At 45.7% G+C, this 12,036-nt stretch overlaps 1 protein-coding gene across 3 annotated transcripts in view; it reads left to right on the top strand.

Annotated features, from left to right (window-relative positions):
* GMPR (guanosine monophosphate reductase) overlaps positions 1-12,036 on the top strand; it is a 266,998-nt gene that overhangs the window by 230,801 nt on the left and 24,161 nt on the right. The gene's annotated exons all lie outside the window — the stretch shown is intronic.

The raw sequence follows: 12,036 nt of genomic DNA on the forward strand, positions 1-12,036 counted from the left end.
CATATCATTTTAATCAGCAGAAGCTGCTTGTGCATCCTAGCCACATAGTAATCAAATGAGATGCATTTTCAACAAAAAAGGCGCCCGGCGTTAGCTGAGCTGCCAGCTGCCTCATGCCAGGCATCTCCTGCTGCATGGCGTATTGAGGAAAGATGTATGAGGACAGATCTGTATCCAAGCAGAGGCAGAGGTCACAGTGTTAGTGGCCGTGTGAGTGCTGTGTGTAGGTGGGTTGGTTGTGCAGTAGTGTTCGGCATATGTGTAATTGGCATTATGTGTGTCATGTGTATAAATGCATTAATAATGTGCGGCATATGTGTGAGGGGCACTATGTGTGTCATTATGTATATAAGGGCACTAATAATGTGCGGCATATGTGAAAGGGACATTAGGTGTGTCATTATGTTTATAAGGACATTAATAATGTGTGTCATATCTGTAAGGGCCATACCTGTGTGGTATTATATGTATATATGCATTACTAATGTGTGGCATTATGTATATAAGGTGCTCTGCTGTGTGGCATAACATATAGAAAGGGCACTACTGTGTGGTATAATGTGAATAAAGTGTAATATGGTTTGGTGTAATGTGAATAAGGAGCAATTCAGTGTGACGTAATGTGAATAAGGGGCACTACTGTGAGGAGTACTGTATATAAGGTAAAGTGGTACTACTGTGTGATGTAACGTAAATAAGGGACACAATCCCATGTTAAAATGTGAATAAAGTTGCACTAATCTGTGGACTAATTTGAATTGGGGATACTATTGTGTGGCCATGCCTCCTCCCAGCAAGAGCAAGACCCTTTTTGGGCTGTGCGCACTGTTCCTATTTAAAATATAGGGGGTGGAGCACCAAAATGAGGACTGCTACAGGTGAGGGGTGATGGTGCTGGGTAAGGGGTACAGGGTCAGAGGCAGAACTAGCGGCAGTGCTAGGGGGCACCAGCCAAAATTTTGCCTAGGGTATCATATTGGTTAGGGCCGGTTCTGGGCATAAAGTACTTGTGTATGGGTGTGGATTATTAGATCCACACTAAAAAGGACAACAGTCAATAGGTCTACCACTAATGGTAGACATGCATTAGGTTGACAGGGTCAAATGGTCGTATAGGATGTACCCCATCTGTGTCACCCCTGTCTGTCTACCCCTCCCCTTTAGAATGTAAGCTCTCACGAGCAGGGCCCTCTTCCCTCATGTGCTTATCCTTTCTTACTTTAATAATCTTCAACTGCATCAACTCCAGCAGTCTTCTGCCACCTGATACTTATTCCAGTCTCATCTGCTGATGTAACTATGTTTATTTACCCTGTACTTGTCCTATACTGTCATCAACTGTAAGTTGCTGTTTTCCTGTTTGATTATTCATGTACTCTGTAATTGGGCGCTGCGGAACCCTTGTGGCGCCATATAAATAAAGGATAATAATAATAATAGGAATAATATGGTAATACAACAAAGTATAATTTTGAAAAGTAGAAAACTTGCTGGATTACATGAAAGGGACCCTTGTTTTTAGTTCCCACAAGATAAGGGCGATCTAGGCTTTAGAAAATCTCTGGAAAACGTACTCATTTGTTTTAGAGATGACCGGTCTGGATACAAGGAATCCAGACTGCTCCAAACATTGGGGATCCGAGTCCACCCGAGCCACAGTCAGGTCAAACATTATCCTCTTGGCATCGGATTCTCGCGGGACTTGGATTCTATATAAGATGCCGCAGAAGGGACTCGGCACCATTTCACTCTAACGCACGCTGCTGTATGCTGCGCTGTACTCTGCTGTAATGATGTGATGTGTCCAGACTCACAAGTGTCTGTGCTCTATCGTGACTGTGTAAAGGGCACACTGTATGCTGCTGAATGCTGTGCTATACTCTGCTATAATGAAGTTCTGTGTCCAGATTCTCAAGTGGCTGTGCTCTACAGTGACTGCGTATGGGGCACACTGCTCGCTGCTGTATGCTGTGCTTTACTCTGCTATAATGATGTGCTGTGTCCAGACTCTCTCACCTGTCTGTGCTCTGTATAGTGACTGTGTATAGTGGGCACACTGCATGCTGCTGAATGCTGTGCTATACTCTGTTGTAAATTGTACTGTTTGGTGCGTTTTACCCTAATGTGCTTTGTTGACATGCATCTATAAGTCCTGTGATCTATGCAGTTTCAATTGAGCTGCAAGTTTGAAAAACAGAAAAATAAAAAAATATATATATTTCTATTGTTTGTACAGTTTGATGCGCTTTACCCTAGTGCACTTTGTTCACATGCATCTATAAGCCCAGTGGTTCACAAGTGATCTATAAGCCTTGTGAATCAAGCTGCAAGTTAAAAAAACAAAACAGAAATAACCCAGAAATAAATATATAGTTAAGTTCTATTATTTGTACTGTTTGGTGCACTTTGCCTTAGTGCGCTTTGTTCACATGCATCTCTATAAGCCCTGTGACTCCATGCAGTTTGAACCGAGCTGCAAGTTCAAAAACAGAAATAAATATAGATTATTGTTTGCACTGTTTGCTGTGATTTACCCTAGTGCCCTTTGTTCAAAGTCCTTTGACTCCACACAGTTTGAACTCAGCTGCGAGTTAAAAAAAATATATATATAGATCATTTGTTATAAGGTAAGAAAGTTTAATATGCCTGTATTCCTGATGACGATTTTTAAGTAAATCGAAACGTAGAAGTTACCCAGACTACTGTTTTCAATATCTGTGAGTGCAGCCGATTTTGGAGGTTATAGATCATTTGTTAGAAATAATAATAAATAATAATAATTTGTTTGTACTGTTCTGTGCACTGTACCCCAGTACGCTGTGGCAATGTTTGAAAGATGTGCTATAAACTGCCGTGTGTTTGTGCCGCTGCTCTGTCACTTAGTAACCAGCCAGCTCATTGCAGCCTTTGGCCAATATTGGTGAAAACAATATTGTGAGCTTTGAGGTGGTCAAAACTGACTGGAAATGAATGTTATTGTGGTTAATAATACTCAAGGAACAAAAACAAAGGCCCAAATTGTGTGATATTAGCTTTTTTTGTCATGGTGGTGTGCAGTGCTTAAAGTGGTCCTAGAGAGGTGGTGGAACTCACCCCACCTCCCCACGGCACCCACGTAATAAAGATATTGTGTGCTCCGCAAAAAGGGACGTGGTCTCAAAAAGAAAGGGGCGTGGTCACACAATAGTAATAATGCCCACAGTGGTAGCACCCCATAATACACATAATGCCCACAGCAGTAGCGCCCCTAATACAATGCCCACAGTAGTAGTGCTCCTTATGCAATGTCCACTGTACTGGTAGTGCCCACAGTGGTAGTGCCCCTTATATAGATCCCATAGTAGTGGTGCCCCTTATGCAATGCCCACAATAGTAGTGCCCCTTATGTCCCCAGGAGTGATGCCCCTTATGAAGTGCCCCCTTTACAACGCCCTCATTAGTACTGCCCCCAGTAGTAAGGCGCTTAATGGTAATGCCCCTGTGTAGTATTGCCCCCAGTAGTAATGTTGCCTGTAGTAATGCTCCCAGTCGTTTAGCCCCCTGTAGTTTAGCCCCAGTAGTTATGCCCCCAGTGGTAATGCCCCTGCAGTTATGACCCCAGTAGTTTACCCCCCCTTTAGTTTAGCCTCCCAGTGGTAATGCCCCCAGTAGTTTAGCCCCAGTAGTTTGCCCCTTGTAGTTTAGCCCCCAGTAGTAATGCCTCCAAGTAGTAATGCCCCCAAGCAGATGTGGACTAGCCCACAGGGGTACAGGGGAAACCACCGGTGGGCCCCACTGCCTGGGGGCCCACCTTCTGCTCTAAAGATCAGGTTCCTGACTCTGCACTTGAATTATACATTATACATATGGTACCTTATACTGGACTATGGTGTATTTTCTACAGTGTATTGCTGTAATTAATCTTATACATTATTATCATGCATGCAGCAGCTGAATTTACTGTATATATTTATGAGGGGGCCCAAAAGTTGCACTCTCTAATGGTTAGTCAAATCAATGAGGTGGCAGGCCACCCCCCCTCTGCAGACTGGCCACACCCCTAACATGGGCCCCTACCACAGCATTTTCTCGGTGGGCCCTATATGCCCCAGTCCGACACTGCCCCTAAATAGTAATGCCCCCAGTAGTTTAGCCCCTGTAGTTATGACCCCAGTAGTTTAGCCCCCAAGTAGTAATGCCCCTGTAGTTATGCCCTTCTGTAGTTTTCCACAGTAGTTAGCCCCCTTGTAGTTTGCCCCGTTGTAGCTTGCCCCCTTGTAGTTTGCCCCCAGTAATAATGTCCCCTGTAGTTTGCCCCCAGTAGATGCCTCCCAGTAGTCATGTCCCCCAGTAGATGCCCCCTAGTAGCAATGCCCCCCAGTAGTTTGCCCCAGTAGATGCCCCTCTGTAGTAATGCCCCCCAGTAGATGCCCCCCAGTAGCAATGCTCCCTAGTAGTTTGCCCCTGTAAATGCCCCTCTGTAGTAATGCCCCCCAGTAGTTTGCCCCCAGTAGATGCCCCTCAGTAGTAATGCCCCCCAGTAATTTGCCCCCAGTAGATGCGCCGCTACAGAAAAAAAAAATTAAAATAACAATACTCACCAAGACCCGCTCCCGTGTCTGGCCGCTGCAGTCCTCTGGGCGTCCGCTCCTCGGCACTATGGGACAGATGTCATGACGTCTCTCCCATAGCGCACAGTGACAGCGCCGGAAGCTGGAGCTCAGTACTGAGCTCCTGCCTCCGGCTGCCGCTGTGGAGAGAGAGCTAGGCGCCCGCTGGTAACACAATCTCAGCGGGCGCCCGGCATCTCCCTGCTGCTCAGGTCACACATCGGGTTAGGTGAGCCAGAGGACCGTCTCTAAGCAGAACTAACGGAACGCAGTTTCGCCCCGTTCCGGCTCACTTTAACCCCTGGTAGTGTGGCAAATCCTAAACTGTGGCAAATAAAAATCAAAATCCAGCAAAAATGGTCTGGCGCACATCTCTAGTTAAAATTTATAATTTTTATAGTGTTGGATAGCATTTAAACCTCCAGTTGTTAGAAACCTTAATACACAACTTAATAACCATAACTATCAATAAAAAAAAGCATACATGGGTATGGCGAAATTAAAACCTATTTATTAACACAGGTTTTAAATATGAAATTTGGATAATCAAATTGGAATATAGAATTAAAACTACATTCTGGTGGCAGACCACTCACCCTTACACAATATGATCACAAATGAGTGAATAACATAGGATGTTGCTAATACAACAAAATTACAATGCAAAAGGTACACCCATCTCGGGCCCCGCCGTGACGGCTTCCGCTGTGTTGTGGGGAGGAGAGGGTGACACAGCCACTCCTGTCATCTGGGAGGGAGGAAGAGACGCTACCGCTGTGTGTGCTGTGGTGAGGAGGAGGTCGGAGGCTACTACTGTGTGTGTTCTGCAGGGTGGGTGGACAGCTGCTATACAGTATGTCTGCGGGGGGAGAGGAGGATCACTGATGCTTGCTGTGTGTGGAGCGGGGGAGGGGAGTGTGTGGATCCTGTGTGTTGAGTGGGGGTGTCGGATGCCGGCTGATGTGTGTGGAATGGGGGAGGGGGTGTTGGATGCTGTGTACAGGTGGTGTGGGGAATCTTTCTTGCCACAGCTATACTGACAGGGAGTGTCTCTCTGGCAGTGTATCGGAGGTAGGACAGACTGGGGTATCAGCCAACGCTTGTCGAGTGTAGGGGAGGGGGTGTCTGGCCGTACTTGTGAGATGCTGGCCAGTACTCTGTTTCGGAGGGGAAGGGAAAGTTGGCCACTATTGTGTGCTCCCTATATTGACTTCCCCCCGCCTCCTAATAAATAATTTTATATATATATATATATATATATATATATATAATATCCAGATTAGTCCTGCACTCGCATCGGTATAGAATCAGCAGTGGGGGTGCACCCAGTGAAGTCCACTCGATCTGGGTGGGTCTGCAAATATACACGTAGTTCCAGTTTCCTGGGGGGGCACTCTCCTTCACAAATAAAGTCCAGTCACGGTCTCACTAGTCATAATCGGCTTTATTGGGTCAACTATTAACACTTCTATTTTTTAAAGCATTCTTATTTTGCAGCGTTTTTTCCACACCTGCCTAAAACTTTTGCACAGTGCTGTATATGTATATGTATATGTATATATGTTTAATGCTAACTTGCTCAAAAGGTTGAAAGACAAAGGTCCAATGCCAGTGAGCTGCACAAAGCTTCATGTTACCTATTGTTGTGCTTAATATGAGACTTTATAGCAATTCCTTTGCAACAAAAATACTAATCCAAAGTGACTCGTACACTAATAGCAAATAATGAGATGCAAAATTTGGGGAAAAGTGAAAGTCCAAAAATAACAATGCATGGCAGAGCACCTAAGCCAGGCCATGCATCTCAGGCCATATAGCACACAAAGGATAGATGTATGAGGACATATCTGTATATGTATCATTATCATATTGCCCATTGTTTTCCACGCTGTACTCTGTAAGACTGGTTCCCCCAAAGCCACCGCCTGCCACCAAGACCTAAACAAAAAGAACCAGCGGCAGCTAGCAGGCACCCTGCAGCGTCTCCAGCCCTGGAGTGGCCTAGGGACACTTAGAGCTATGCTGCAGTTAGCTGCGCTGATGATCTGTCCACATCATGGTGTCATTAATCCTGGTGCCGGTGATTTGAAGGGGGGGAGGTGTCACTGGGTGCACTTGCGAGTCCGTACTTAGGCATTGTTCCGCCGGTGTCTTGTACGCCACTGGGAATGTATAAGCAGCTGCTGTGCCTCTGCGGTGGCTCCGCAGGGCGTCTCTGTACTTTTCAGGGGTGCTGGGTGGTTTGAATTATTTGGCACATCTTCAACAATTGCTGGTGCATCCGTCAATGAATCAGGCAAGATATTAATAATACTGTAAAGCCTCTGTCAGGTCCAAATTACATGATTTTAGATGTTTTTGTCATTTTTAAAAGCAATCAAGAAACACTTGAGAATCTGCGCACATCTGTAATAAAAAGTGACCCAAACATGTGGTTCACTGTGGCTGTAGAAATTATGGCCTCTTTCAGAGATGGGCGCAGCGCACATCACTACTGCTTTTTTGGGTTCCCCATCCCCAAACAATGACAGGCTACAACTTAGGGGGCACTGTGTGACGACACAGGACCCGTTATGCACATGTACAGAACGGGTCCTGTGCGTGCGCATACGGAAATGTGCACAAATCAGTATTAGAGGAACCTCAGTAGCTACTTGCATGCGAAATGTTTTGTCCAATAGAAATACCTAGGGAAGTGTTCGTGCTATTTCATTTGAATTTATAGTAGAGATGAGCGGGTTCGGTTCCTCGGAATCCGAACCCGCCCGAACTTCATTTTTTTTTACACGGGGCCGAGCGACTCGGATCTTCCCGCCTTGCTCGGTTAACCCGAGCGCGCCCGAACGTCATCATCCCGCTGTCGGATTCTCGCGAGGCTCGGATTCTATCGCGAGACTCGGATTCTATATAAGGAGCCGCGCCATTTTCACACGTGCATTGAGATTGATAGGGAGAGGACGTGGCTGGCGTCCTCTCCGTTTATAGAGAGTGAGACTAGAGTAGAGAGAGACACAGTATTATTTACTTTAGTAATTTTGGGGAGCATTAGGAGGAGTACTACTACTTGCTGAAGTGATAGATAGTGTGACTGTATATCTGACTTGTGGGGGAGACACTGACAGTGGGGAGCAGTTAGAGTCTGAGAGCAGGAGTACATATTTTAACGTACAGTGCGCACTTTTGCTGGCACTCTGCTGCCAGAGTGCCACACTGCCATTGTGACCACACTGACCACCAGTATATATTGTGATTGTCTGCTTAGGAGTACTACTTGCAAGTTGCTGATAGTGTGACCAGTGACCTGACCACCAGTTTAATTAATCACCACCAGTTTAATATATATATATATATATATATATATATATATATATATAATTGTATATAATATATATATAATTGTATATGTATACCGCACCTACCCGTGTTTTTTTTTTTTTTCTTTCTTCTTGATACATACTACTATAGTAGCTTACTGTAGCAGTCTGCGGTGCTGCTGAGCTGACAGTGTCCAGCAGGTCCGTCATCAGTCATTACATAATAAATATATATACCTGTCCGGCTGCAGTACTAGTGATATTATATATATATATATATATTAATTTCATCTCATTATCATCCAGTCTATATTAGCAGCAGACACAGTACGGTAGTCCACGGCTGTAGCTACCTCTGTGTCGGCAGTCGCTGGTCCATCCATAATTGTATACCACCTACCCGTGGTTTTTTTTTTCTCTTTCTTCTTGATACATACTACTATAGTAGCTTACTGTAGCAGTCTGCGGTGCTGCTGAGCTGACAGTGTCCAGCAGGTCCGTCATCAGTCATTACATAATAAATATATATACCTGTCCGGCTGCAGTACTAGTGATATTATATATATATATATATATATTGATTTCATCTCATTATCATCCAGTCTATATTAGCAGCAGACACAGTACAGTAGTCCACGGCTGTAGCTACCTCTGTGTCGGCAGTCGCTGGTCCATCCATAATTGTATACCACCTACCCGTGGTTTTTTTTTCTCTTTCTTCTTGATACATACTACTATAGTAGCTTACTGTAGCAGTCTGCGGTGCTGCTGAGCTGACAGTGTCCAGCAGGTCCGTCATCAGTCATTACATAATAAATATATATACCTGTCCGGCTGCAGTACTAGTGATATTATATATATATATATATATATATATATATATATATTAATTTCATCTCATTATCATCCAGTCTATATTAGCAGCAGACACAGTACGGTAGTCCACGGCTGTAGCTACCTCTGTGTCGGCAGTCGCTGGTCCATCCATAATTGTATACCACCTACCCGTGGTTTTTTTATCTCTCTTTCTTCTTGATACATACTACTATAGTAGCTTACTGTAGCAGTCTGCGGTGCTGCTGAGCTGACAGTGTCCAGCAGGTCCGTCATCAGTCATTACATAATAAATATATATACCTGTCCGGCTGCAGTACTAGTGATATTATATATATATATATATATATATATATATATATATTGATTTCATCTCATTATCATCCAGTCTATATTAGCAGCAGACACAGTACGGTAGTCCACGGCTGTAGCTACCTCTGTGTCGGCAGTCGCTGGTCCATCCATAAGTATACTAGTATCCATCCATCTCCATTGTTTACCTGAGGTGCCTTTTAGTTGTGCCTATTAAAATATGGAGAACAAAAATGTTGAGGTTCCAAAATTAGGGAAAGATCAAGATCCACTTCCACCTCGTGCTGAAGCTGCTGCCACTAGTCATGGCCGAGACGATGAAATGCCAGCAACGTCGTCTGCCAAGGCCGATGCCCAATGTCATAGTACAGAGCATGTAAAATCCAAAACACCAAATATCAGTAAAAAAAGGACTCCAAAATCTAAAATAAAATTGTCGGAGGAGAAGCGTAAACTTGCCAATATGCCATTTACCACACAGAGTGGCAAGGAACGGCTGAGGCCCTGGCCTATGTTCATGGCTAGTGGTTCAGCTTCACATGAGGATGGAAGCACTCAGCCTCTCGCTAGAAAAATGAAAAGACTCAAGCTGGCAAAAGCACCGCAAAGAACTGTGCGTTCTTCGAAATCCCAAATCCACAAGGAGAGTCCAATTGTGTCGGTTGCGATGCCTGACCTTCCCAACACTGGACGTGAAGAGCATGCACCTTCCACCATTTGCACGCCCCCTGCAAGTGCTGGAAGGAGCACCCGCAGTCCAGTTCCTGATAGTCAGATTGAAGATGTCAGTGTTGAAGTACACCAGGATGAGGAGGATATGGGTGTTGCTGGCGCTGGGGAGGAAATTGACAAGGAGGATTCTGATGGTGAGGTGGTTTGTTTAAGTCAGGCACCCGGGGAGACACCTGTTGTCCGTGGGAGGAATAGGGCCGTTGACATGCCTGGTGAAAATACCAAAAAAATCAGCTCTTCGGTGTGGAAGTATTTCACCAGAAATGCGGACAACATTTGTCAAGCCGTGTGTTGCCTTTGTCAAGCTGTAATAAGTAGGGGTAAGGACGTTAACCACCTTGGAACATCCTCCCTTATACGTCACCTGCAGCGCATTCATAATAAGTCAGTGACAAGTTCAAAAACTTTGGGCGACAGCGGAAGCAGTCCACTGACCAGTAAATCCCTTCCTCTTGTAACCAACCTCACGCAAACCACCCCACCAACTCCCTCAGTGTCAATTTCCTCCTTCCCCAGGAATGCCAATAGTCCTGCAGGCCATGTCACTGGCAATTCTGACGAGTCCTCTCCTGCCTGGGATTCCTCCGATGCATCCTTGCGTGTAACGCCTACTGCTGCTGGCGCTGCTGTTGTTGCTGCTGGGAGTCGATGGTCATCCCAGAGGGGAAGTCGTAAGCCCACTTTTACTACTTTCACCAAGCAATTGACTGTCCAACAGTCCTTTGCGAGGAAGATGAAATATCACAGCAGTCATCCTGTTGCAAAGCGGATAACTGAGGCCTTGACAACTATGTTGGTGTTAGACGTGCGTCCGGTATCCGCCGTTAGTTCACAGGGAACTAGACAATTTCTTGAGGCAGTGTGCCCCCGTTACCAAATACCATCTAGGTTCCACTTCTCTAGGCAGGCGATACCGAGAATGTACACGGACGTCAGAAAAAGACTCACCAGTGTCCTAAAAAATGCAGTTGTACCCAATGTCCACTTAACCACGGACATGTGGACAAGTGGAGCAGGGCAGGGTCAGGACTATATGACTGTGACAGCCCACTGGGTAGATGTATGGACTCCCGCCGCAAGACCAGCAGCGGCGGCACCAGTAGCAGCATCTCGCAAACGCCAACTCTTTCCTAGGCAGGCTACGCTTTGTATCACCGGTTTCCAGAATACGCACACAGCTGAAAACCTCTTACGGCAACTGAGGAAGATCATCGCGGAATGGCATCGGACAACGCCAGCAATATTGTGTGTGCATTAAATATGGGCAAATTCCAGCACGTCCCATGTTTTGCACATACCTTGAATTTGGTGGTGCAGAATTTTTAAAAAAACGACAGGGGCGTGCAAGAGATGCTGTCGGTGGCCAGAAGAATTGCGGGACACTTTCGGCGTACAGGCACCACGTACAGAAGACTGGAGCACCACCAAAAACGCCTGAACCTGCCCTGCCATCATCTGAAGCAAGAAGTGGTAACGAGGTGGAATTCAACCCTCTATATGCTTCAGAGGTTGGAGGAGCAGCAAAAGGCCATTCAAGCCTATACAATTGAGCACGATATAGGAGGTGGAATGTACCTGTCTCAAGCGCAGTGGAGAATGATTTCAACGTTGTGCAAGGTTCTGCAACCTTTTGAACTTGCCACACGTGAAGTCAGTTCAGACACTGCCAGCCTGAGTCAGGTCATTCCCCTCATCAGGCTTTTGCAGAAGAAGCTGGAGGCATTGAAGGAGGAGCTAAAAGGGAGCGATTCCGCTAGGCATGTGGGACTTGTGGATGGAGCCCTTAATTCGCTTAACAAGGATTCACGGGTGGTCAATCTGTTGAAATCAGAGCACTACATTTTGGCCACCGTGCTCGATCCTAGATTTAAAACCTACCTTGGATCTCTCTTTCCGGCAGACACAAGTCTGCTGGGGTTCAAAGACCTGCTGGTGACAAAATTGTCAAGTCAAGCGGAACGCGACCTGTCAACATCTCCTCCTTCACATTCTCCCGCAACTGGGGGTGCGAGGAAAAGGCTCAGAATTCCGAGCCCACCCGCTGGCGGTGATGCAGGGCAGTCTGGAGCGACTGCTGATGCTGACATCTGGTCCGGACTGAAGGACCTGCCAACGATTACGGACATGTCGTCTACTGTCACTGCATATGATTCTCTCCCCATTGAAGGAATGGTGGAGTATTATATGAGTGACCGCATCCAAGTAGGCACGTCAGACAGTCCGTACTTATACTGGCAGGAAAAAGAGGCAATTTG

This window comes from Pseudophryne corroboree, chromosome 5 (assembly GCF_028390025.1).
Source record: "Pseudophryne corroboree isolate aPseCor3 chromosome 5, aPseCor3.hap2, whole genome shotgun sequence".
Classification (NCBI taxonomy): domain Eukaryota; kingdom Metazoa; phylum Chordata; class Amphibia; order Anura; family Myobatrachidae; genus Pseudophryne; species Pseudophryne corroboree.